This window comes from Hylaeus volcanicus, chromosome 2 (assembly GCF_026283585.1).
Source record: "Hylaeus volcanicus isolate JK05 chromosome 2, UHH_iyHylVolc1.0_haploid, whole genome shotgun sequence".
In the NCBI taxonomy this organism is placed as follows: domain Eukaryota; kingdom Metazoa; phylum Arthropoda; class Insecta; order Hymenoptera; family Colletidae; genus Hylaeus; species Hylaeus volcanicus.
The window spans coordinates 19263068-19289972 of NC_071977.1; the positions used below are offsets into that span (position 1 = coordinate 19263068).

The window sequence follows — 26905 nt, forward strand, 5'->3', positions numbered from 1 at the left end:
GGGCACTAGGAGTAACTCTAACATCGAGATTCTACAAAAACTTCAATCTAAAATACTAAGACTGATCTCTAATGCACCTTGGTATGTTACCAATGAAGTAATTCATTGCGACTTAAAGATGCGCACAATAAAAGAAGAAATTTCACGATACAGCAACCGCTATAATTCACGCCTCACTAGTCATCCGAATCCTCTTGTCACCCAACTCAGAGACACAGCTCATGCATGTAGACTGAAAAGATACTACACTGTCAAACTTTGCAATAGATTTAATGAAGTAAATACAGACTCGCATATTGTAATCACTAGACTACGGATCTTTACGCAAAATAAAATTTCGCGAACGTGGCTACACAAATTGAACCTAAATAGGAATTTATTTTATTCTGCAAATGTTATAACCTGAACTTTACTTTCAATCTTTTTTATATTCTTGCATATTGTTTGCATTTTGTAGGTTCTTGTGCATTCAAATTTTCTATAAATGCATAAAGGTCCGCAGTCTAGTAATCACACTAAATAGTAAATTCCAGAATGTAAGTAACTGAAACTTACAAACCATGCCACTGTAACACGCTAACCTAATTGCTTATAATTCTCTATGAGGATTGATTGTAATTGCTTAATTAATTAATAAAACAACAACAAAAACAGAATTAGGACGTATTTATTTAGCGAAGGGAATCTAATCACATACGAACATGTGTATGCCTGAGTGTGATTGAGTGGAGTTGGCGAGAGTGGGAATTCGCACAGAATCAGCCGAGGATGAGAGTTCAAGAGGTTGAACTCAGGAAAATCGACCAGGGAACGAATGGATGGAAAATAAGCGAAATTTTGAGCAACGCTTACACGTTGTTTCTTCGATTTTAATTTCTAGATATATACTTGTTGGTAAATTTCAGTACCTTTCAAGCATTTTAAAGCCGTGACCCTTTTTTTCATAAAATGAAGTTACTTTCAATCCACCAATTTGATACGATCTATAAACATTATGATTTTAGTCATAAACTGCAGAGTAAAGTCAATTTGAGAATGATAATATCATCCTTGATAGAGAAATTAATGCAATTTCCTAAGTAAAAGAACACAAAATTGTCTTCGTTCATTGATCAGCATTGATCATTTCAAACATTTTAAAATATAATTTGGTAGAAATATTTTGAAAGCCTCGAGCAACAAGGATATTAACCAAAGAAAATAAACTTTTCAAACCAGAAAAAGAAGATTCCCTCTTAAGAAATTAAGCAACTCCCAGCATTTAAAGTACACCTGTCGCGTCCCATTATTCCCCACAGCCCAAAAGTCTCCATCATTATAAATTTTCCACCATTTCTGTCAATCAAAAAATTCAAAGGGTCCATGCATCGTTATCGTGATTTCGCGCGAAAAAGATCGTCAGCGATGCCGAACAAAGTTTAACGAGTTTCGTCATAACCTCGAAAATTGGTAACGAAGAGAAGAATAAAAAAAAAAAACGGGTCGCATCGGTTTTCATTAATGGGATCATGAAAAGCATTCCACCGGGACCATGAAACTTCGAACGTGTCACGCTGGGGACCGAAACGAACGACGGAATGTAATTTGTTTATTATCGACTTCGGAACACTCGAATCCTGGCCGAGCTTTAACAGGTCTAACTTCATTAGAACTTTCCCCGATGACTTCCATATACCATTAATTCGCGTTAATAAACATTTGTCGAAGGTTTGAATTACGGGAATCGAAAACTTGCGGAAATCGCGGTGAATGGAGCGTTCCATTTCCTTTTTGCTTTGGTCCCGAATGGTCGAAGCATTTCTATTGGCAGAAACTTCGACAAATTTCCGGTTGAGCATTCCTCAGAGTAGCGAGATAATCACTTATTTAAGAGCAGGTATTAACAGAATTCTTCTTCAGATGGAAATTTCAAATTCAGAATAGAAAGTATTGATTCATGTCATTTTTAATTTACCTTAAAATTTGCCATACCAGTTTACTAACTATGGAAAAATAAATACAAATTTGATTATCCTAATGTCATGACGCTGATGCTGTTTAGTTTCAAGTATAATAGAAAAGGCAATTATACAATTAAATATTTCGTAATAAGTAAATAGTCATTCGGTTGGTCCATCGAATGATTATGGTGAGTAAGTATTTATTTTTATTCGTTATCTATTATTTATAATGAAATTTTGGTCTTTTTAAAAATTCATTACTAATATATATATGTATATTTTCCACTACAAAAAATGTAATGAAAAACGTGATTCAACTAAAATCAACTATGCTGAAGATGTGTCTTGAACGAACACAGTGAATATAGGTTAATTATTTCTTAATTACGTCGTTTCAACCACGTGTGAGCATGATCCTCTTCGGGTATAATTAAGCCATAAATTCAATGATTCATACCATAACTAAGGAAGAGTATGGCTTACATGGATATATGGTTAAGTAACATAAAGCTAATATTAAGAAAATGAAAAAAATTTGAAAATATTGTTGTTATCTATAGCTAGTCTCCATAATTGAGTAATGTAAGAGGATTAAATTTCTACGTTATTACTATATTTAATATTACAATTAATATAGTATTCATAACTTCATTTACCATTTTACTACATAACTTTGAATAATAGTATGGCACATATATTTGATTCAGTTGGAAAAGCATTCAATATATATTTTTGAACATCATATTATTCATTTTTAAAGAAATTATCCATTCCCACTATCCTCTAATATTCACAATTACATCATATTAAGCATTCATACCATCTGATATTTCATATTTTATCTGCGTACGCGCATATTTCAATTGTAATTCATATACCCGAAGAGAAATGTTGAGTTCATTCAGCAAAACTTCATCGAAACCAATAAAAGGTACGCTTTTACCGGGATATTCGAAACTTTTAAAAGCAAAGAACCGTTCAGAATCTCAATGCACGGAACGATATTTTTCCAACGATATTGACATGATCATTAAAGAAAAAAGAGAAAAAATTTAGTTACGAGCCCACAGCGAACAACGTTGATAAGGCTCTGATGGAATAATTGGCTTCGAGAGAATTTCAGAGAGTTATTTATCGATGAAAGTAACATTTCAACGGCGCCCATTCCTTCCGATTCCCGTCGCTCTTTCCTTCTCACGATACCCCGGAGCAATAATTGCCCCAAGGAGGTCTTTTCCTGCGAGGAGCGTACCCTGCCTTGAGTTTTACAAATTTATGACACAACAGGGAATGCTACAGAAAAGCGACGAGAAACGATTTCAAGAGTAGGTTGAAAGCTTCTTTCTTCAGAATCTCATTTCAGATAGTGCGCGCTTCCGTCGCTGGTAGTGCGAGTTGAGAAATGGTAGACAAATCGCTCTATCTATCGGCTGAAAGGACGTGCAACGACGCATTATACTTTCGAGGAGGTGTAGTCAATTTTATATCCCTATATAAAATTCAATTAAGAGCCCTCATTACGATAAATAATGGATACAGAACATATTCGGATTTAGAGACAACAAAGTAAATACAAATTATAGAAGAAATATTTAATTCAGAAAAATGAGTCAGAAATAATGAAGGATTTTCCAAAAAAGGGCTTTAAAATCTCGATTTTTTAATAACAAATACGCCTGTTATCATATACACGGTGGATATATTAATATAAGTATATACAAATATATTTTATAAATATATACCGTTACATACAAACATAATGTATTATATGAATTGCATAAATATTCGTCTTTTATTAAAGAACAAAAATCTTGGAGTTCTTTCTGAAAAACCCTTTAGATGAACCTCCGTGTAATTTACTGATTGTTTTTATCATTTTAGGTAGAATTTGTGAATTTTTGTATTGAGAAATCCTTCTAGTCAATTTTATTTCTTAAATGATTTTACACTGATCCTAATATTTTGCAAAGTGTACGAGGTGTACAAATTCTGCTTTAGAATCATTTGGATCAACGTCATTTGAGTGTCTATTAAATTCATAATTCAACAACATAAATACTTGTTTCTAGTAAGTTTGCCGACAAAAGAAACTTATGTTTCGTGTATTATATAGAAATAACAATAAGTTTTTAAAATATTAATTTTTGGGGTCACTCTTTGATGGAGGGTATAGACAGACGTCCTGTTCGCCTATATGATAATGTACCACAAGAGCTATACTGTTTAAATTTGGGGTCAAGAAATTATTCATAGTTGTATCGATCGCGATGGATTACATCAATATCAAATTTGAGGCACAAACCCACAACAACCACAACCAACGTTTAAACTTTCGTGGAACGATGGTTTACCTATGTATATTGTAACTAGTTATGCTATTTAAGAGAGCGGTTAGAAATATGATCAAAACTAAAATTATGTACTCAAAACTTTCTTCGCTTAATATTGATTTAAACAATTTTCTGTTTCTTAGGTCAAAGAAGCAAATAAAATGAACTAAATAAAATTTTGTTTGTACTTTAAAAAGGATCTACAGAAACGTTAAAACATAAATATACATAAAACTTGATTGTAATTATTTATTATTATGAAGAAATAACTCTAATACTTTCAAATAATGTTTATGAACATTTTTAGGACTGAAAAGAAGAAATGTGTAAGTTACATATGTATGATTTATTTTGTTATGAATCCTACCAGCTTTCAATAAAAATTTAATCACAAACTGAGACTACTATACTTCGTATTTAACTATTTTTATATGTGGATAGAACTTATAGTGAATGTGATTATGACATCTTAATTACTTTCCTCCACAAATTTTATAAGAGGTAAACAGGAAGTTTGAGTTACGAAAAGCATTGTATTTAATATGATCTCTTAATCCAATTGAACAATACTTTCTATATAAAATAAAATTTGCTTAATATCATTAAAAATTATGGCATCATATCGAATAGCGTTTAGAGAGACGAACGAAATGGTTAAAAAATGTACATAGGAAAGCATTAATCGATCCAATTTTCGGAGGCTAGGCTAATCGCATTGAGCCAAAATTGAAATTAACGTTTCGCCACATGATGGAACGAGGTTTTTAATTCGAATAAACACGATGATGAGGTTGTACGCGTGGAGGTAATCCCGATGTAATTCCATTCTGTCCAATTCCGTATACAAATACACGGTTCGAATACATTAGCGTTCATTATTTAATGGATTGTGCAACGTCATCTTCAAGTCATCCATTTCCAACATGCAGGTCATTAATTCGTCTTTTGAAAGCAATCTGTTTCCCTTAAATTTGATGAACTTGCATTAAACGCATGATTCATCGTGATCGAATAGAAGACCATAATTTATTTCCAAATCTTTTCCATGTAGTTTGAGATTCTTGCACATACTTAACAATTTCTTTGATTCTGTTTGTTTTAATTACATTTTAATTACATTGTGAGGAATTCAAGCTCAATATTTATATTTCTTTAATTTTATATAAAAAATACGAAATGTCTAAGCTATCGAAAATAAAAAACATTATTTTTAATTTAGTAGTTCCTCATTGTATTATTTATTAAGTTTCACCTCTTCACGATGATACACACTTATTGTTAGTATCAAGTTACCTATTTCCTTGAAGAAAATTCATTTTTATATAATCCACTGTTCACGCCCACGTAAAAAATTTTATTCGAATTAATTTTCCTCACCCGATAGGTTGCGCAATGAGTTCTCAATATTTCCTTAATGATCTATCTCATTATATCCGTAACGATGTCTCCGAGACTGTCCACGTCCGGAGTATTCTACAGCTAGAGGCGGACGTCGATAATTAACGTTGCTTCTCGGAAATTCGATTATTTATCCAAGCCAACCTCTCATAATTCGTTCTTCATTAACAAAATTAGATTCCACGGTCGCCATGAGGTTTGCTTTGCGTTAAAACAGGGAGTAACAAGGAACTCTTGTTCCTTTATTATTATTCTTTCATTCAAAGTGAAATCAGTTTATTTAAAAATTTCTCAAGATATGAGTAATCTTCTATTGCATGTTTTAATGTTTCAAAGAGGAAATTAATTCATTTGTTTATGTTTTAGTTATGTATACATAGTGTATACATTCTTAGTTTGAATTAAATATTAATTAAATAAAATCTAAATAAATAATTAGTAATAAATCTAAATAAATCATTTTCAGTTGTGTCACCTTTTAACCTTTGATTATACGAAAAAATTTTGTTCAGTTTGAAAAAGATCTTTTCCTAAATTTAGTGTTTACTATTTAAGAAAGGGGTAGAAAAACAGTTCGTAATTATAAAATATATGAAAACATTCTCCAATATTAAAAGTCTTGTTCTAATATAAATACATATTCAGAATAAGAAGTCGTTGAATCGTTCCTGAAGAAAGTTTTTAATTCGAGCAGAAATGTTAAAATAGATCACTAAATTTTTTACCTCTTTAGCTCTAAACACCAAGTGGAATTTATTTTTATTTCTAATCCTGTTGATATATTTTAAGTGAATCGAACAAAATATAAAGAATATGACAGATCAATTTACGGACGTTCATTCTTTGACCCAATAAACTCTACTAATCGATGAACGTTCGTTTTATTTAATTGCAGTCTCGAGAAATCGTCAAACTTGAATGTTTCGACTCATTGAGCTTCGAGCACGCGAAATCGAAACATTCCTTTGCTTTGTTTTCGCTCGCATTGCCATAATTGCAAGTTAATGAAGCTGTTCAAGAAAATTGTTGATGGAAATACAAACGCCCAGGCTCACGCTTCGGTGATGTTTATGCTTCAGAAATTCGAATCTTCGTTTCTTTACGATTAACGAAGACGTCCTGCCACAGTGATTGAGAACAATTGAAGAAGGAAATTGTTTTGTTTCAGGAAAGATATAAACAGATCTAAGTAATCAATAGACGCCAATAATTTGCACGCTGAATGTACAAAATAAATGCATGAAAGATGTATACTTTTATTATTACCGTTTTTTCATACTGTTGAAGTTATATAAATTCTTTATTTTTTTTTTTTTGTTATTTGATTAACGATATTTGTTTATTTTAAACGATTATCCAATTATACGCTTCGTATCACTTGTATGTGTATTCATTATTTCTCAATTTTTTATAATAAGAACTTTGTATTATACGTTCGTATATACTATAAGTTCGCATTAAAATCAATGGAATACTCTTCTTTCTAGTTGATAGAATTGAACTATAAGAGCAAACAAAAAGTATTCTTAATTTTTATAACTAAAAATAATTTGATTCGCAAGTTCAGTTCCATCGGTTAATTGAAAACTTGAGAATGAATAGGTTTCGTTGAAACCTTATCGCGCAAAGTTGAAAATGTAATTAACTGATCGGATTGAAGTGTGCTTGGCACGGATTTAGTATGCAACTAGTCGACTTGTTGATTAGAGTGCGGGTAATTGTGAGGCTTTTTGAAATGAGCTGGACGTGGAGCATTAGGATGGGTAATTTGCAGAACTTTTCCGATTCGAACCAGCTATGATTATGGGAAACATTCGAATCGATGGGACATACAGTGGGTGTAGAAAGTATTCGTACACCGATCAATTTCCAAAAAAACTATGTAAAATTGTAATTCATAACCTTATTTTTTATAAACAATGACATTCTACATATTCTTGGAAATCTCTAGAATAGATACATTACAAAAAAAAATAGCTATTTATGTATATTACGAAATTAACAAAAAAAAACAATTAATCGATAGAAATGTTGAAGGAATAAATATTCACACAACTGTTTAAAAGCACTTTACTGGAAATTTGATGTTTTCTAATTCGTACGGAGCAATAAACTAATGTGTTTACGTTACAAACTCTACTGTAAATGGTTCGTCATAAGAATCGTACAAATACTTATTGCTTCTGTACTGTTATCCACTTTTCGCATGCTTTTGTTAATTTTACAAATTATATTAACTAGTAAATGTTGTTTAGATTATATCTATCCTAGAGACTTCTGAAAATATGTAAAATATCATTGATTACAAAAAAAGAAGTTAAGAAACTACAATTTCACACAAAAGTTTTTTAGGAAATTGATCGGTGTACGAATACATTCTACACCAAGTGTATATAGCTTTTTTGTTAAATCAATCATTTTCTGTTGTATTATTATTTTTTTCTTTATTATAGAAGTAAAATCCATTTAGTTCAAATATGATCTTTTCCTAAATTTAATGAAAATAGCTCATAATTATTATTATTGCTATTTAATATACGTATTATGCCCATGACTAATTGGAACAAGAAATTATTCATTATTCACATACCACAACCGGTCTGATTCTCTACTTGATTTCGTGACTTCTTCTCAGTTTGTTTGTTTTGTTATTTCACATGATATAATGACATACTTCCAAATTTTTTTTAATAAAAATAAATCCATATTAGTGAGTTTCATAGGGTTATTTAGATTGATGAATCGTCAGCAAGAAAGACGACAAGAAATATTCATTCAAAAATGTATTTTTCTAGGTATACCAGAGCTGCCTATAACTACTCTTTGTGAAAGAAGATCTTTTCTACAAAACATATTTTCCCATCTCTATTCACCTTCAGATCATTCGACTGAACATTCTTCTACAAAGATTGACAGGTATCACCCTCAACGTCCCTAACAAAAATACCTATCAAATCATTTCGACAACCGTGAGCAAAGTCTCCCACGAATCGTTGCGTAACAGATGGTCAACCTTCCGTGTTAGTCTTCGAAATCTTACGAAATTGATTTCCGTCCCGTTATTTGGACAGCAATCAGCCTCTCCTCCCGTACTCGTGTCCAAACGAGATCCTCGAGTTCCCCGTTTAACCGGCTAATAAGAACTGGGTCGTCGTCGTCGTCCTCCTCCCGAAACGCGAAAAACTTGATCCAAGAAATCGCGTGCCATCCTCCTCGACCGACTTTTTCCCCTCGTCCTGGCAGGATTTATCGACAGACGAAAGTGAAGGAACGTCAGGTGGTCGGCTTCGTTCCACTTCACTCAAAGAATTTCCTATGGGCGGAAATGTCGTGGATATATCCCGAGGGTGAAGGAAAAGCCAGCGAACGCCGTGATGTTTGCGAAACAATTCAAAGGGACGCGCGCGGAAAATCACGGCGGATTCCTCCAACTTGGGAAGGGGACACAAGCCGTACAACGACGGATGAAAGAGCACGGGGAGCGTAGATTTTTCTTCGGCATTCAACGAGCCAATTTCATTAGGAGTGCCAAGTTTTCTTGCTTTCCAACGCTAGGTCTATAATAGCCAAGTGCTTCCAGCAATTTCGGCTCCCTTTTTTCCTCGCATCCTCCTCACGAGGGGCTTCGTCGTTCTCTGAATGCCGCTAGGTAACTTGGACTGCGTAAATTGTGAACTGTGGGGGCTATGAGTCCTTGAATTAGAAGCCGTGAAGTGAAGTTACGTTGGGTGGAAGTCTGTGATACTTCCAAGTGATGACTTGGACCATTTGTTCGAGAGGAGCTAGAAGTTGATCCCTGATACCAAGAATGCTTCAATGCAAAGTCTAACGACCATTCATGTTGTAGAAAAATAAGATTACGCCGCTAGATTAATGTAAAATCATAACAGGAGTTTCAGGCAGTTCATTAACGTATGTGGAATACAGAGATTGGAAAGTGAGCAATAGAGGCTGTTACGGATAGAATGTAACAGAAAATAATAAAACATAAAAAAAGGAGGTTACAGAGGATACCATTTAATACCATGTCATTTAATGTATATCATTTAGTGCATTAAGGATACTTCCAATGGGGAAGTAGGCGATTTCAAGCGCTGACGGTCGGAGTCAGTAGTTCATGGGTTCGCCCATAACTAGAAGCCTTTACGTGCACGGGGGAATTCGTGGCCGTAATTTATCGTAGCACCGAGAGTACAAAACTCCTCGAGAGTGGCAAATGTCGCCGTAACAACGGCAGCTAACAACTGACCGGGAGTGGTGACTCCTTACCATAGCACCGAGAGCCTGTGCTGCTCAGGAAAGGTAAGAACCGGGCGTGGACGGGGCAACCGTACCGCGACCGGAAGGCTGTCTGCGAGATCATAAGCGCCCGAATGCAACGCACCGTTTGATCTTTGTCGAATCTTATTGTTAGATGGGTTTACTAATTGCCACGATGAGTCGGCGAACTGTTCGCGTGTCGATATCGGTCAAGAAAGTAAAGCCGAAAAATCCCTCGGGGGGCCTCTTGTGCTAAAGTTCCGATAGCTCGCGTTTAAGGAAGAAGTATCAACCGACACCGTCAAAGTGCAGACCGCGCCCGTTTGGCGGCGAATGCCGAGCGATAATCGGCGAGCGGGCTTTGTGTCTGGACGCGGAACCGCGAGTCGGCCGCGAAAAGAAGAAACTACGCGACAATAACCCGAAGGAGGACACGTGCCAAAGGCACGTGCCTAATTCTCGAAGGTTCGATGGAGTTTTGGTAGGAGACTCAGGAGGGGATGGATATTATAAAGCGGCGAAGACGGAGAGTTAGCATTAGCATGTTAGCCATGATACGAGACCGTTAGACATAATTGGGAAACCGTCGCGGAACGAACAATTAAGCGTCCCACAGACTGCGCTGACGTGACGTCGACGTAAGACATGACGCGGAGTCAGATTGACGGCATTAAAAAATGAAAATACCAACCTCCGCAATTTTTATCAGAACTTTACGGAAACAATATCGAACGATTCCTGATGTTTTTGCGATGAAAATGATACCATACATAACATAATTTGGACAATAATTAACGAAATTATATGAAAAATCTGATTGCATAATTGAAAAGTTATTTCGTTAAAAATAGTTCGATTTACGCGATGTGAGATATCATTTTAATCGGGAGAACACCAAGAATCCAATGCCATCACGTTCACGTGGATTCGATGAAGAATAAAGAATTCGATTTTATGAAAAATTGATGAGTCGATGGCCCGTTCGATCCCAGACCCTTGAGCGATCCCAGGTAGGGTAAAATGATGAACTGCTGTACATAAAATGTTTATATTTTCCATCAGATTGTCGGGAAAATAACATCAATGGATTCCTTATGTTTTTCTGATAAAAATGATATCAAACATCACACAATTGGGATATTTTTTACCTGAAGAAGCAGCGAATACGTCAGCCTGTACTGCAAACATCACTCATCAAATCGCTAACACCTTTTTTTGTCAAACGGACAATAATATAAGAAATAATCTTATCTCATAGAAAACTGATTGAGCAATAAGATGCTTTGATCATAATAAAGAATAATTTGAATTAGAAGCTCAACCACTTTGTATAAAAAGGGTTAGCTTCTAAACATATAATTATCAATATGAATAATATTCTAAATTTTAATGTATATAAATTTACAGAAAGAAGAATAACTAATCAAAACAATTTCGTTAAAATTAAAATAAATATTGGTATAAATAAGTAAATAATTATATAAATTAATTTTTTCAATAAAAAAAATTCCTTATTTAATAATTTTACAAGATCTGGTAATAATGCAGTTAAATATAAATTATTTCATACTTTTCACTGCATTTCTTCGTACTTTTAAGCAATTATATTTAGAGCTGCTTATATAAATTAATGGTCACATAAATTCATATAAATTAACTAGAAATTTTTTTAATACTCTTTAGTGCAGTTTTAATGTTTTTGAAATTAGTTCATCTCTTAAAAATGGAAAACAGAATTCTAGAAAACACCCGGTCTCCTGACACCTTCCAACGCTCACGGAAAATCTAGTAGGTTTGATATGCTCCTGACGCGTCACAACGCATATTTCTTCAGATAGCATCAGCCCACGTGACGTCAGCGTATTGTGAACGTCGGCACGCAAAACCCTATGTTAGAATTTCATACCACGTGTCTTATGACGTGGGCCCACGCCTCGTGAGAGCAGTCTGTGAGACGCTTTAGAAATAACCGTAAAACCGTCGCAGAACAGAGGCCACGTCGCACAGTGGTCAGGATGGCCGAAAACCTGGCCAAAAGGCAATTTTTGAAGTTTCGAACACACTTTTTCTAATATTGTGCGTGTGTCGTTTACATATGAGTGCATTAAATGTCGTTTGAAATTTAAAAAAATAGTATTCGGTTACTGATATACAGAGGTTCAAAGTTGACGAAATTTCATGCTCCTTGTATCGTGAAAAGTGGCGCATGTTTATTGTGTCACAGAAAGTTTATCCTCAATAGATTCATATGTAAATCATTTTACCATAAAAGTAGATGTTATAAACATAAACTTTTCACAAGAACAAAGTAAAATATCTTTGGATTCACTATTGTAATTCCCTTCTCAATATGGTATAAATTTTAGTTATCTTTCGATGAAGGAAAACAAAGATTATAGTCACCGAGTGACACGCTCTGCCAAGTTTCTTGATATAAAGTAACATGTCAGGTATAATATTCAATTGAGAAAACTCGCGCAAATTTGCTTCATTTTAAGTTATTTAAATTTAAAGTGCCAAGTAAGAGTATTTACAATCTGCCCAACCAGCATAACTTGTTGATATATCTGTAAAGGTTAATATATTAGTGTAAAACTTAATATAAAATGAAAAAAGAAGTATGTAAAACACTAACCCGTTTTTACTTAATAATGGATCGGAGATTATAATTTGTCAAAGTTTCGGTTACAAGCGGCTAGATTAATGTAGCCTACTTTTGAAAGATCTACTTTTCCACTTATTTAAACGAAATTGAAGACTAAAAACAGCATTCGTTATTCTAAAATTTATGAATCTTGGCCAGCTTTTCATGAAAAAGCAGCACTGGCGTCGCATCACTTTGCGCCATGTTTACAAGGAAAGGAAGACTGTTTACGCGGCATTAAAACAAACCTTATTATCCTTAATTTTAATTTAACATTAATTTATTATAGTTATATTTGGTAGAAATCCTATTTCATAAAAAATTCATAATAATTTAATATTTTTAATATGCATGTCGACCATATTGGATCTGACATTTAGAATTTTGCAATGCGGATACTAGATTCGTAATTTGCGGCCCAAATAACCATAAAATACCAAGTTTTACGAAGATCCGAAAACTCCTTCTAATTTTGACCAGGTCTTTGGCCATCCGGACCACTGTGCGTCGACTCTTGATGTTACTATGAACAAACTTGAAGAGGTGGTACTAGATAGGAAACTGAGACCTTGAGTCCTTATGACAGGTAAATAATATGATACCTGAGAGTGCTGAGTGAAATGGATAACTTCTTCGAACATAGATGAAACTTCGAGCTGATTAAATGTAACAAAATCTATATTGAGAATTTGTCAAATGGCAAAAGCTGTAGTAGATTATGATATCTTTTACAGTTTATGTAAATGTAGAACCTGGTACATGTAGACATTTGCTTAATATCTGTTCTAACCAAACCAGGAACCCACGGTATATTAATTATTTAATGAACGTGTAGGCCATAATGAAATATTCATTTATATTTCACACATAAAGTAGTCAGATAAATTGTATTTATCAAATAAAATTGAAATGGATTCAATAATTACTTAGATGACTTTTTATCTTAAACATTATTTAAATAGATACTTGTAATTCGTTATTCGTATGAGTAATATTCAGAAAGAAAACGTTTAATAATATATATTATAGTTAACGTACATACTTAGAAATTCTTAAGTGACATTAATTAGGTCATCCTTTACCATTAATTATCTAAACAATATTTTAGATCTTTGTAAAATAATTCTATCAATCTATAGGTAATAGAAAAATGTATTTTCCAAAATAATATATTAAAATTCAAATACGTCCTCTTCGACGTGTAGCAATAGTTTCCAAAATAGTTTTTACTTAAAGAAATTTATTTGAACTAAATGGATTTGAGGTTTAGTAACACCAGTGTTACATTTATCGAGTACCTCTAATAGGGTCTAGCGCATATGACGAATTTTAACCTATAATAACACACGAAACCCGTAACAATAGCCGAGTTGAAATCCGTACAGAATTTAATATTAAACGTGTTCTCTTTGATGTTCATGGTCGAGTTGTACAATATTTAACACAACCGCAAACATTGATTATTTTGAAACTCGAAGTTGGACGTAAAAGTTTATAATATCCAGGACGTGGCTTCGTGTAATGTTTCATTAAAACTTGCCCTTATTCTCCGTAAGAAAAGTTGGCCAATTTTTTATGAAAACCTGATGAAAATAAACTATGAAACTATTAATTGAAAGAGGAAACGAAATTGTAATATTTCAAGATCACTAATTCCAAATATGGTATTTTATAGATATACAAGGAAGTTGAAAATTCTGTAATATGAAGTTAAAATACAATTCTATAAAATTCTCTATATAACTATAAATTGTGTTCACAATTACATAGAGAATTTTATAAAATTATAATTACACTTACATAATAATTAATATGTATAAATATAATTTTATATATTATATATCTTTATACGAGAGTAAATACGGTGAGATAAAATTCTCTGTATAATTATAAACACAAATTTATTAATTCCTTATATAAAACTGCGTACAATATTCATCATACTTCATAAGCTATTCAAGGCGAGTATGTTAGGTACCACGCCCCCGTATAATGCCAACAAAAGCCGTCAATCAATTTCCAGATTTCTTCTTCACCGTGCGAAATTCATAATACAAGTATGCCACTCGAATACAGAAATTTATTAAAGTGCTACAAGAGGTCTACATATTGCGCACCTTCTCGTGCACGTTCGCTATTTTCAATTAACCCATTTTCCGTGCGATTGAATTTCGTCAATTATTTCCAAACGTTAAAAAATGCATGGTTCGTCTTTGACGTCATTTTAGAGATGCACAGGTTGAAAATTAATAAAAAGAACTGTACACACATATTTATCAATCTCTAAAAATGGTCCTTGTAAAAAGAACAATTATTTTTTATTGAAAGAAATTACTATTATTTGAAACACGAGCAATACATTTAAGGGTATACATGTTGAGAAAAAAAAGGAAATTTTGATTTACTGTACAGTCTCAGATATGGAGCGTATTAGGGGGTCAGAGGTACTTGCGAGGTCGAAAGAAGCCACTTTTTTTCCAATTTTTATGTATGTTGTAGTTCAAGAAAATATCAAAACCGAATAATGCTATTTTTTGAAATTTCTTAGAACCCCTAATTCATTAACTGTACCAAAAAACCTTCTTGCAAAATTTAACGACCCTCCATGCTTCAGGAAATAAGATTCCACCATGAGTCTATTGTAAAGTCAAAAACGTAACATTGCTTTGTGAAAAGTTTGAAATTACAATTTTCATTGTTCGACTTTTGGCCAGTATTTCATGGTTTCAGACCATTGTATAAATTTTGCAATTGAAAGCAGCCATCTGTTTCAACCTAAGTACCATCGAACACGAAACACGTGCACCGCGTCCCATCATTATCACTTACTCGATCGCAACAGTTTTCACACATAATTCGTAATTAACGCGAAGTCAATTACAGATTTAATTATCCCGCTCGCTCCACTCACATCCAGGCCGCGAACATCGGCGAAAATCAGTGAATTTTCCGCGAGAACTTCGCTGTAAGATAACTTTCCGAAGAAGATAACCGTCTCTGTTCGAAACTTGGTAATTAACGCGAGCCTCCCAGACGTTGCGACTGCAGCTCGTATTCGTCAACGAATGGTATAGTTTTCGGAGCAAAATCATCGTTAACGAGATCTGGAATATTTTAAGCTCACAGAATCCAAAATGCAAGATATATTGTTTGATAAGTATCCTGAAACTCAGTTTCCTTTCCTTTGTTCGAAGTATTAAATAATTCTAATGGAGAATTTATTTGAAAATATTTACAAACGTTCTTAAAATATCTACAAATATTTAAAAAAAAGAACTGTTTCAATATCGTTGTTACTGTAGCTCCAAAAAATATGTCTGCCTAGCTAGCTCCCCCCCCCCCCCCCCCCACTTGAATAAAATTTAAGGAAAAAATTGCATAATAATGCACTATTTATGCGTTCTTCAAATCCGTCAGAAACAAATTTTGCGCTTGCTCCGTTTAATGCAAAAAAATTTATTTAAATGGGGGGGCTGAGTAGGCTGCCAGTAAGCCCCCCACATATTAATGATAAGCAATATTGACAGAAAAACATGCAGGATTTATGCACTAATTATGCGCTATCGCATAAGAACAATTTCGATTTTCGCGCTTCATCCCCTAAGAGACTTCCCCCTTGGTGCAAATGCAAGTTTTGTCTCGTAACTTGCTAATACTACTAACTATACAGTTTATTATAGAAGATAACAATGCTTTCATGTACTATATGATATACATTAATGTACAAATAATATATGCTAATAATTGTATGTACACACACGCGCATACACCGCACACAACACACACACACACTAGATAGATTAAGCAAACGTCAATGACTTGCAAAATTGAAATAAGGAAGCATAAAAATTAAAAGCATCTAAATAATAACACTTAATTAGAGTATCTGTCGTGCATAAGTGAATAATGTCGTTTTATTAATGTTAACAAGTCGGGAGACAAAATTTAGATTTGCACGAAGAGGGAAGTCCCTTAAGGGATGGAGCGCAAAAATTGAAGTTAATTCAATATAATAGCGCATAAATCAAGTATTAATCGTGTACAGTTGAATAATGAAATTTTAGTAATATCAGCAAGTTACGAGACAAAACTTGCATTTGCACCAAGGGGGAAGTCCCTTAGGGGATGAAGCGCAAAAATCGAAATTGCTCTTATACGATAGCGCATAAATCCTGCATGTTTTTCTGTCAATATTGCTTATCATTAATACGTGGAGGGCTTTCTGGCAGCCTACTCAGCCCCCCCCCCCCCATTTAAATAAACTTTTTTGCATTAAACGGAGCGAGCGCAAAATTGTTTTCTTACGAATTTGTAGAGCGCATAAATAGTGCATTATTATGCAATTTTTTCCTTAAATTCTATTTAAATGGAAGGGGGGGGGGGGGAGGCTAGCTAGGCAGACGTCCAAAAAGTTCCTGAATAACACCTGTTTCGAAATATGGATTGAACTGAACCTTCCACTTGCTGTGATATTGCAACCAGTGAATTTATTTTCATGCAAAGAAACTCATATTCAACGACACGTCATCGAGAGGACCATTTTCACATAATACTCTTGAAGCTCTCAGTAGAATTTCCGACGATATTGTAAAAATGATGACGGAATTTATTTTACGTTAAAGAAAGTTCGCGAAGAACGTGAGAATATTCCGAATTATTCGCACCGAAACGTATGTAAATAACACCCGATTTCAGTTATTGCATACCTGATTCTACCCCGTGCCAATAAAGCTCGATGGGAATAGAGGATCGAGTCCCTGAGTTGTGACTTCCTCGCGTGCCAAGGGAAAAATGTTCTCGAATTGCGAGTGCTTTTCGCACTTCAGATCGAAGTAGGGTGTTTGTCACGCTAAGCGTATTACCTGAAATCAGATCAAGAATATCGGAATTAACAACGAGGAAAAGGTAACATACTCGAAAGCTACGTCTATGGAATAATTAACACATTCGAATTATCTTATATTTAAAATTCGTTTAAAATACTAGTTATATGTATTTAATACTTGGACGAGTAACCTAACATTTTATATTAGGCGATACTTGACATTTATATTTTGTATTTGATTTTGATGTCAACTATTACCCTCTATTCTGTTCATTTTATTTTATTTTCTTAATCCATTCACTGCCAACTACGAGATTATTGGAATAATTAGAAAGCACAAACGAAAATTTTATACAATAATATTTTTTGTTTGTAACCCTAACCAGATTTATAAACACATATATGTGTGTATATATATATCAAAGTTTTGATTTAAAAGAAGAAATGAAAGTTGAGGACTATCTTTATAAAGTGAAATTTGTCAGGGTAAACGCCGCCATTTTGCCATATCTTATTTTTTAATAACCGTAGTTCAAGGCTGTAAAAGCAATTTCACAGATTAAAAGACTTTGAATTAATAATGTCACTCGAACAGAGTATTATCGCGGAAGCGACCAAGCAGTTTAAAGGTAAACTTACGTTCTTATATTATATAGCTTATAACTTCTTAAACGCTAATTTTCCATGCATATAAAAATTTCTAAATCTTCTCCTGAGACGAGTGGATATACGAACAAAATTAAAAATTAAATTCCGTTCCATATAAATATTTTATATGAGATATATAAAACTTAAAAAACATAAAATTTATAAAGTTTATAAAATTAAGTAAATATAACGTTATTATATTACTTCTGATGCGAAAAATGACAAAAACCCCTTAAATTTCACAATGTATAGTACTGTTCCGAGAAGATTGGCTCCAGCGGTACCCAAAAATGCGCATTTTAAAATTGTGGACAGGGAGACCGTTTTACCCCCATTAACCCTAGAGAGACCTTAGTCTGAGACTATATAATAGAATAAAACGGCTCTTGAGTCTGCAATTTTAAGAGTGTCGCAATCCACAAGCGTCGCCAGAGGCAATCTTCTCGGAGTAGGATGGTAGATAATCGGACAGTCAATGTAACAGTCTCTTTGCTCGAACGTTTTGGCAACAATTCTGCTCCATCGTATACAGTAAAAAATAAAAACATTCCTGATTATTACCGTATCTTAATCATTTTCAAATATATCTTAACAAAAAAATGAATGTATTAAGTTCAATATTCGTATTGTAAAATTACACTATGTTTTGAATTAAAGTGTGCATTCAAATGTTGAAAAACAATTCTTAAATTTTGGCAATACAAGATAACAACTACGTGTCCATAAATCCAGAAACAATCGAGAAATTAGATTAAAGGTAAAAGTTACTAACAGACAATAGTAATATTAGCAGTCAAATACTAGCATAGCTACTCAATTTAATTCATAACACAGTTATTCAAGGTAAATTGACATTTGGCTAAGTACTACAACCGTTATTTCCATTTACTTTTTCATTGTTACTAGTTTGAACTTTGATTTTAAGTTTCAGGTTAGTTTGATTTAAGCTTCAAAGCTCGCACGTCACGCGGCTAGTTCGAAACATTTGAGCTGTCCATGCAGATGGCTTTATCAATAGGACGACGGCCGAGAGATGCTACGCAAGCTTCTGGGACATGAATTTTGATTTGAGTGACGCTTCTCGGTCAGGATGTCCAACTGAGTTTGATGAGGAGTAGTAGGAGAAATTGCTCCCAGAGTATTTCTGACAAACATCTCGAGCATTGGAAGAGCTGATGAGATATGACCACAAGACCGTTCTCGATCACCCACACAATAAGGAATGTCCAAGTATTCGATGCATAAGTTACGCGTTACTTTAATGAAAGAAATTTTCTTACAAAAATATACGATTATAAATTCTGGTGACCAAAAAATTAGAAGGAATTTATGATAGATGAATTTGCAACTTGCAACTAACTGAAGATGACATAGTAGATACTTCGTCAAATATTTTAAAATAGAATGGCTGTTCAATAAATATTAGTACATTTATAATCGATGTATTAGAATAATAATAAGGGCAAAATTTAATGGCTGTTAAACTTCATGTATATGTATATAAATGTATATACGAAAACTTAGGGTGCAAAACTGATTCAATGAATTTTCATTACTCCAGGCAAAGGAGAACCAATTTTAAATGCTATAAAGTAGTGTAAGTTTCCTGATCGACGTTGGTTTCTTTTGTTACGATTTATTTCAATAATAATGAATAGTTTTCGTAAAAATTGCTGTGTACAGAATTAATTTCTACACCGAATACAAAGAAAAACAGAAACTCATCCTTTTAATATTTCTTAAAGATAATAAAGATGATTCATTTACATCTACTTTGCTTCTCATATCAATATAAAATTAATTAACTTCCCATATTACCTTAACTGAATGTGGAGAAAAATTTCATAATTTTATCATTTTTTCTTAGACACTTTAAACGGATCTCTCACGATAAATTTAATATGAGGAAATCGTGTGGTTTATGCAACTTTGTAAAATTAAATGATTATACAATCGCTCAATCGCCAGTTGCGCTACAAGTGACCAACGCTCGAGGGAGATTACGCTCGTGGCGAAACTGCAACTTTCGACCAGTAATTCTTTCGGTAATTTCAAAACTGGGATCAATGTTTTTTACGACGCAAACTTTTAACTGCGGGCACCGTGCCGTTTAAACCGAGCGTTGTTCTCGTACTTTACTAACCAGGCCTCTCCCCCACCTTAGCCCCTAAAAGGAAGTCAATTCCATTAGCAGCTTGCGCCCCCGTAGAAATACAACAGCCTCTTTATCTTTACGACGCACGAAATAATCTCCACGCTCCAGAAGGCTTAATCCTAGATCTATACAGGGTGTCCACGGTAAGCGCAGTACAATCTAGAAAGAGGTGATTTTTAACGCAAGAAGGAATAAATTACTTTTAGTGAAATTCTTTTACGCGGACACATAAATTGCTATGTAACGCGAATTTTTGAAAATTTCATTGTGTTCTGGTTTAAGATGATGTTGAGTACATACAGAGTCTTCAAAAAAGCTTTAAGAACTCGATCGTCATATCATTTACATATGGATGATAAGGATGTAGCGGGTAGCGTGCACCGAAAATAACGGTTCACGTGCAAACAGCTAGAATGGTTTACGACAAGTAAACGACGAAGCTATTTTTGAAAAAGCCGTCTTTTTCCGTTATTAACAGATGTTCGTTTCCGCGCGAAAATTAGCTACGGCCTCAATAGCGTATTGCAAATGTCGTAAATCATGGGGCTTCCGAGGGGCTGCCAGGCAAAGTCAAGCAACCCTCAGCGGGTGACGATGCGAGGCCTGAGGCCCGGAGGAAATCTCGCTGCATTGCCAAATTTCCAACGGTGGTACTCCCCCACCTCAGCACACCCCCTTCCCGGGGAGACACGCTAAGGGCGCAAGGAAGAGGTGGTGGTGTAAGGAAATTTTAAGGACGATCAGTCTTTAGCGAATCGTCCTGTCGATTTGACGAGAGGCCAAGTTCGACCAATAGAGTTACAATAAAGAGGACTGCAAATCGAATCCTCGTTGTTCTATCACCCTCACAACCTACAAGGATATCCACAGTTGTTAAAGAAAATTAATTTGGATACGATAGATAAACGTTAACCCTTTCACACATGGCGTCCACAATTGAGGACACAAAATTTAAAAATTACCGACACTATCGTTCAGGGCAAATGTTCTTATTTAGGCACATGAAGAAAGACCAATTTTCCTCGAAAACTGCACTATTAGGATTTTTTTTCCATACTAATTTTGGTCCAAGTTGACCCCAAAAACTACATTGCATTAGTACGAGAACAAAAATAATTCAGGTCTGAAAGGGTTAAAGAAGTTCTAAAGTAAGTACTACAACAAGTGTTGGATTGTATCGTTCCTACTTGAACGGAAACAAAATGTTAGCCTTGTGGGAATTATAACGATGATTAGTCTGGCAGTCAACGTGTCAATGGTGCAATAATTTAAAGGGTTTAGTTGATTATTGCAGTAAATGTGACATGTATAAGGCTGCATAATAACAAGTAGAATGCAATATTATAAATAGAAAAATCTAAAAAACTTTCTATACATATAGTATCTTCCTGTACCTGACTCTTTCAATATTATTTATTTCTGCAATGCTAGATCATATAACAAAATTTATTCTACATTTTCGGTTCATTGTTGGCCTCAAAAATGGTACTTCATCTGTTTCTGCTAATGTTACTAGAACACCCCATACATCTCAAAGATGATTGAGGATTAGGGTCGAACAAGAAAATGATGACTTCCCATGAAATAATTGCATTTATACAGCGGAACTTTCAACCACACTGTCAAGACTGATTCAACAAAAAGCAACATTTACACTTTCAATGGAAAGTTGTGTTTGTAAAATAGATGTCATTGTACATTTGATATAAAAAGCGTTTCTATCGGAATAAAGTTGTTATTAATGGAAGGGGAACCGGTAAAATTTTTCCACCGAAGTTGTTGCATCAGGGAAATATATTTTCCTCGACGTCGACTCAATATCGACTGTAGAGGTTGGATAATATAAGCATGCTCTCGAATCTCTCATCTTTCGATCCTTTGCGAGCTACATGCACAGCGCGACAAGAAAAGGAGACGGAAGGGAACGTAAGGAAGTACAATATAACATGTTTTTTTATTTATTACCTTCGATAGGGTCCTCTGAGGAGACCATACGGTTTTGTAATGCTGCTATGAATTTTAAACACGTTTCGAAAACTCTGCTTGTATTGACATTTTTATTTCGTGTTATACTCGTCTGAGCGTTAGGTAAGAATGAGAATTAATTTCAGTTGTAGTTCTTCGATTAGATGAATGAAATAATGAGAGGAATATGGAGTGTGTCAATCATTTTCATGTATTTGTACAATGTTACGATTTTTCTCATGGGCGTTCTGCGTATTGAATGAAATTCTGCTTAAAAATTCCAATTACAATCTTACTCTTGATTGTTTAATTTTGGAATCAAATTTCAAATCTGTATTAAAATGAATTTCGCAAACGTAAATTGACTATACTACATTTCAACTTTAATTTTTCTTTTTACAGATATTTGTAATAGGATGAGCAATATCAAAATAAAGTGGAAAGGGATGGTAGAAAAGATAGAAAATTAAATGATAGATATAAAGAAAAGATACAAAACGATTGAGAAAAGTAGAGGGATTAAAAAGGGAATGTAAGTAGTAAGTACAGAGTAAAATGAACCCAAAGATAGATAGTAGAATAAAGTAGGATAAGATATTGTGCAGGAAGTGAGATAGGGTAGGCGGAGGTTCTGATTTTCCATGAGATATGGGAGACGTAAATATACGGTAAGATACGTGCATGTGTGCTTATGTATGCCTATGTGTGTCATTACACCAAGCCCAGTTTCTAGCCAGCTGGAAAACATTACTAATATTCTACTACTGTTTCTCCATGGGGTGTTTATGGCTCGTAATTTATGGGTTACTCCTGCACGACCTATTTTAAGTCTTTCTAAAGTTGAGCCATTTTTTATACATAAAGTTTAACGTTACATAAACTATATCTAAGTCGTGATTGTTTGGTACTTCATACGAATAAAAATAACACAAATTACATATTTGAAAAAAGATACAAGTATAATTATTATAGCTTGTAATATTACAGTGATATTAATTCAATGACGTTAGATGTAATTAGAATAATCTATATTAAAGAGAAAAAATGTATAAATTATATAGGGAGGAACCACCAAACGCGAATAATTATTTGTTACAGTCAGTTGAAATATTAGGTGGAAATAACAATTACTTGCAGCATGTATTCTTCAATTCCGAACTACAAAATTTTGAATCAAACAATCTAGTTTTCATACTATGGCATAAAAGCTTCATCATAGAAAGTTTTCTACACGAACATTTTCTTTTCGCCTACTTCTTCGATATCTTCAGGTATAATATTATACACCAACCAAAACATAAACAAAAAAAATAATGAATAGTGTGTATTGATACAATACTCTACTCTATGAAAATTCAAATAATTGGCTTGTTTCGACTGAGTGCATTCAACGATATCGTTAGGACTACACTTTGACAAATATCTGCTATCCAGATATGACGTATATTCGATTGAATAATTCCGAATCTGTCAAGAATCGGACCCGTGGAACGCCAATCGAAATTCTACCAAATTCAGGGGTGACTCACTGTGTTCATCGAGGTTTGTGATGTTTACCCATGCTGAGCATTGATCAAACCGAATTTGTCGAAATCCTATGGCGTCTAGCGAAGTGACGCCTAGTTCAACCAGGGTTTTGCGAATTCAATGGCAGCGAGCCGTGTTATTCGATATTCGGCTCTGTGTGAGATTTTGTCTGATTTACTGTGACTCTACTGTATTGAACAAAATTCAATTGTGTGCGTCAGGATTGTGCTACAGTTAAAAGAAAACTAACGACCCACGTTTAAAAATCACATAAGACCCTGCCCCTACTGTTGGTCGTGTTAAATAATGAATACCTGATTGATTTTATTTCCGGTGGATTAATTTTTATTACTCCATTAAATCAATGATCACTTCTTAACGACGTTAAGTTGAAACCATGCAAACTTTCTTCTTGTATGTCTTTTTAAAATGTCTTCGAAGATTTATTTTGTGAGAATCGAGATTTAGTTAAAATTTAGTTACCCTCTCTAAATAGAGTATTCCTATACATAATTAAGTAACGTAACACCATCTCAATTTTTCTTTGTCCTTTTGTTAACAGCACTTCATGTCAATTTGCTGACAGTACTTCTTTTCAATCCACCAGCAAAGCCAGTAACGTGACCACTAACATTTCGTGATCTAATGTCCCTTTCCTATCTCGCACGAGAGGATCTGTATCAGTTGGAATTAAATATTCAGCGTTGAGTTGACCCCAACGTTATCATCGTACACAACTAACTTGCGCAAATGTCCACGTCGCGACTAGGCTAAAATAAATACGAGCACGTCCAAATGCGCAGTTGTGTTGATCTCTGCCACAGATGGGTAAAATTCGTGTCTAGATAGGAACTTTGAATAACCAGTCATTTATTAATTGAATAACATTTCGTCCATCTTTGATCGAAGTCAAAAACTAATTACAGGACTGGAATGAAAACTAACGTGAGGAATAGAAACGATAACACTAGTTTACAGCCAAAATGTACATTTAATGCCACAATTTGTTTCTTATGTATATTGGCCTACTAAACTCGACAATCGCAAGAAAAAATTTTTCTATGGATAGGTTTTTTTATATGAATTTTTGAATTTTTTTTTCGATTTTTTTCTGACATACGTTCACATTTTAGGCTATTTCTCTAGTTAGAAACGTCTGATTGAGTCGCGCAAGACGTCATTTTAAAGGTAATCGAATTTCGAACTATTGCTTTGAACGTTATTTTCCAATCGGTTCATCAGTTTAAATGTTATGAGCCAATATATACGAGAAACTTTGATTTTTTCGGCTAAAATAGAACACGAATATTTCTTCCACCGCCATGGAAAAATAGAAATTGTCAAATTATGTCCAGTTTCTTATTGTCCACGTATAGATCGCACTTTTACGAAGAAACCAAGCTTTTGTTGTAGGAAATTTATGGATAAATACCGGAGTTAGGAACAATTGAGTAAAGGTACAAAAATTCCAATTTTACTCTGTTTTTGCATTTTTTTCCTATTTATATAGGAAACATTTATTTAATTAATTTCGATTAGAAATAATTTCGACCTTTACCTTGTCTTCTGTTATTCGTTGGGATCGTTTCTTTGATGAGTAACCAAATGTAGTCTTCCAACATTCTTTCATCCCAATATCCTTGATAGCGGTGCTCAATAGGTTAGGGCTTCTGGCTCGGTAGAGTATGAATTATAAGAAAGTTGTTGAAAATTTGCTAATAAATTATCCAAAAATGGGTATGGAATATATATTGTTATTCTATTTGATTTGACAAAATGGGAAAATTTGTACATTTAATTTCAATTTTAATTTCAACAGACGTAAATATGTCGCTCAAAATTCATTTTTTACATTCTCACTTGGATTTTTTCCTGGAGAATCTTAGCGATGTAAGTGACGAACACAGCGAAAGGTTTCACCAAGATATAACAACTATTGAGCAGCACTATCAAGGATATTGGGATGAAAGAATGTTGGGAGACTACATTTGGTTCCTCATCAGAGAAACGAACCCAACGAATAACAGAGGACAAAGTAAAGGTCGAAATTAATTAAATAAATGTTTCCTAACAGGAAAAAATGCAAAAACAGAGTAAAATTAGAATTTTTGTACCTCTACTCAATTGTTCCTAACTCCGGTATTTATCCATAAATTTCCTACAACAAAAGCTTGGTTTCTTCGTAAAAGTGCGATCTATACGTGGACAATAAGAAACTGGACATAATTTGACAATTTCTATTTTTCCATGGCGGTGGAAGAAATATTCGTGTTCTATTTTAGCCGAAAAAATCAAAGTTTCTCATATATATAGGCTCATAACATTTAAACTGATGAACCGATTGGAAAATAACGTGAAAAGCAATAGTTGGAAATTCGATTACCTTTAAAATGACGTCTTGCGCGACTCAATCAGACGTTTCTAACTCGAGATATGGCCTAAAATGTGAACGTATGTCAAAAAAAAATCGAAAAAAAATTCAAAAATTCATATAAAAAAACCTATCTATAGAAAATTTTTTTCTTGCGATTGTCGAGTTTAGTAGGCCAATATACATAAGAAACAAATTGTGGCATTGAATGGACATTTTTTTTTTATTTCGTAAACTAGTGTAATTAACTAAACATTTAATCGTGCAATCGAATAAACGTCAAGAGTAAATTGCTATACCTCTTATCAGTTATTCGAAATAAATTGTTCCCATCTCTGGTCTCTGCCAAAGTCGATGAAAAATTACTTACAGCTACCCTATTAAACCCGTCATTTGAACTCCACGCGCATTCGACATTTCGGAGCAGATTAAACTTTCATTCGACCGATAAAATATTTAATTCCCCCTTGCGTACTTTTTAACGCTCGTAACGCTTCGCTTCTGCAGTTACCCGAGTCGTCATCGCAACGTTAAAACGTAACAACGACGCCTACGCCTATTTTAGCAATTTCCTCAGGGTCGATCTATCCCCTTCGCGATGCATTCCAATGGAGCCCAACCGTCGAATAAATTTCTCGCCTCCTCCCGCTGTTTATCTGTTGACTCGTCGCAATCTCTGCGCTCATATACGTGTACTTTCGCCCATTCCACTCTTCCCTCTATTCTCACGAGGTACATGTACTTGTTTACCGCTGGAAAACAGAACCGAACCGTGACTACTGGCGACAAACTGTATTTCACGAGGTGCTCTCGGTTACATGCGCGCTCACATAATGAGATAC

The 26905-nt window shown here is 34.1% G+C and overlaps 1 protein-coding gene across 4 annotated transcripts in view; it reads right to left on the bottom strand.

Annotated features, from left to right (window-relative positions):
* Positions 1–26905, bottom strand: part of LOC128884694 (BAI1-associated protein 3) — a 188311-nt gene that overhangs the window by 111635 nt on the left and 49771 nt on the right. For 3 of the 4 annotated variants that reach the window (XM_054138258.1, XM_054138257.1, XM_054138255.1), the window contains exon 2: positions 17279–17434. The exons of the other annotated variant lie outside the window; for it this stretch is intronic. The gene's annotated coding sequence lies outside the window, so the exon portion shown is untranslated. The remainder of the gene's footprint in view (positions 1–17278; positions 17435–26905) is intronic. 4 annotated transcript variants of the gene reach the window in all.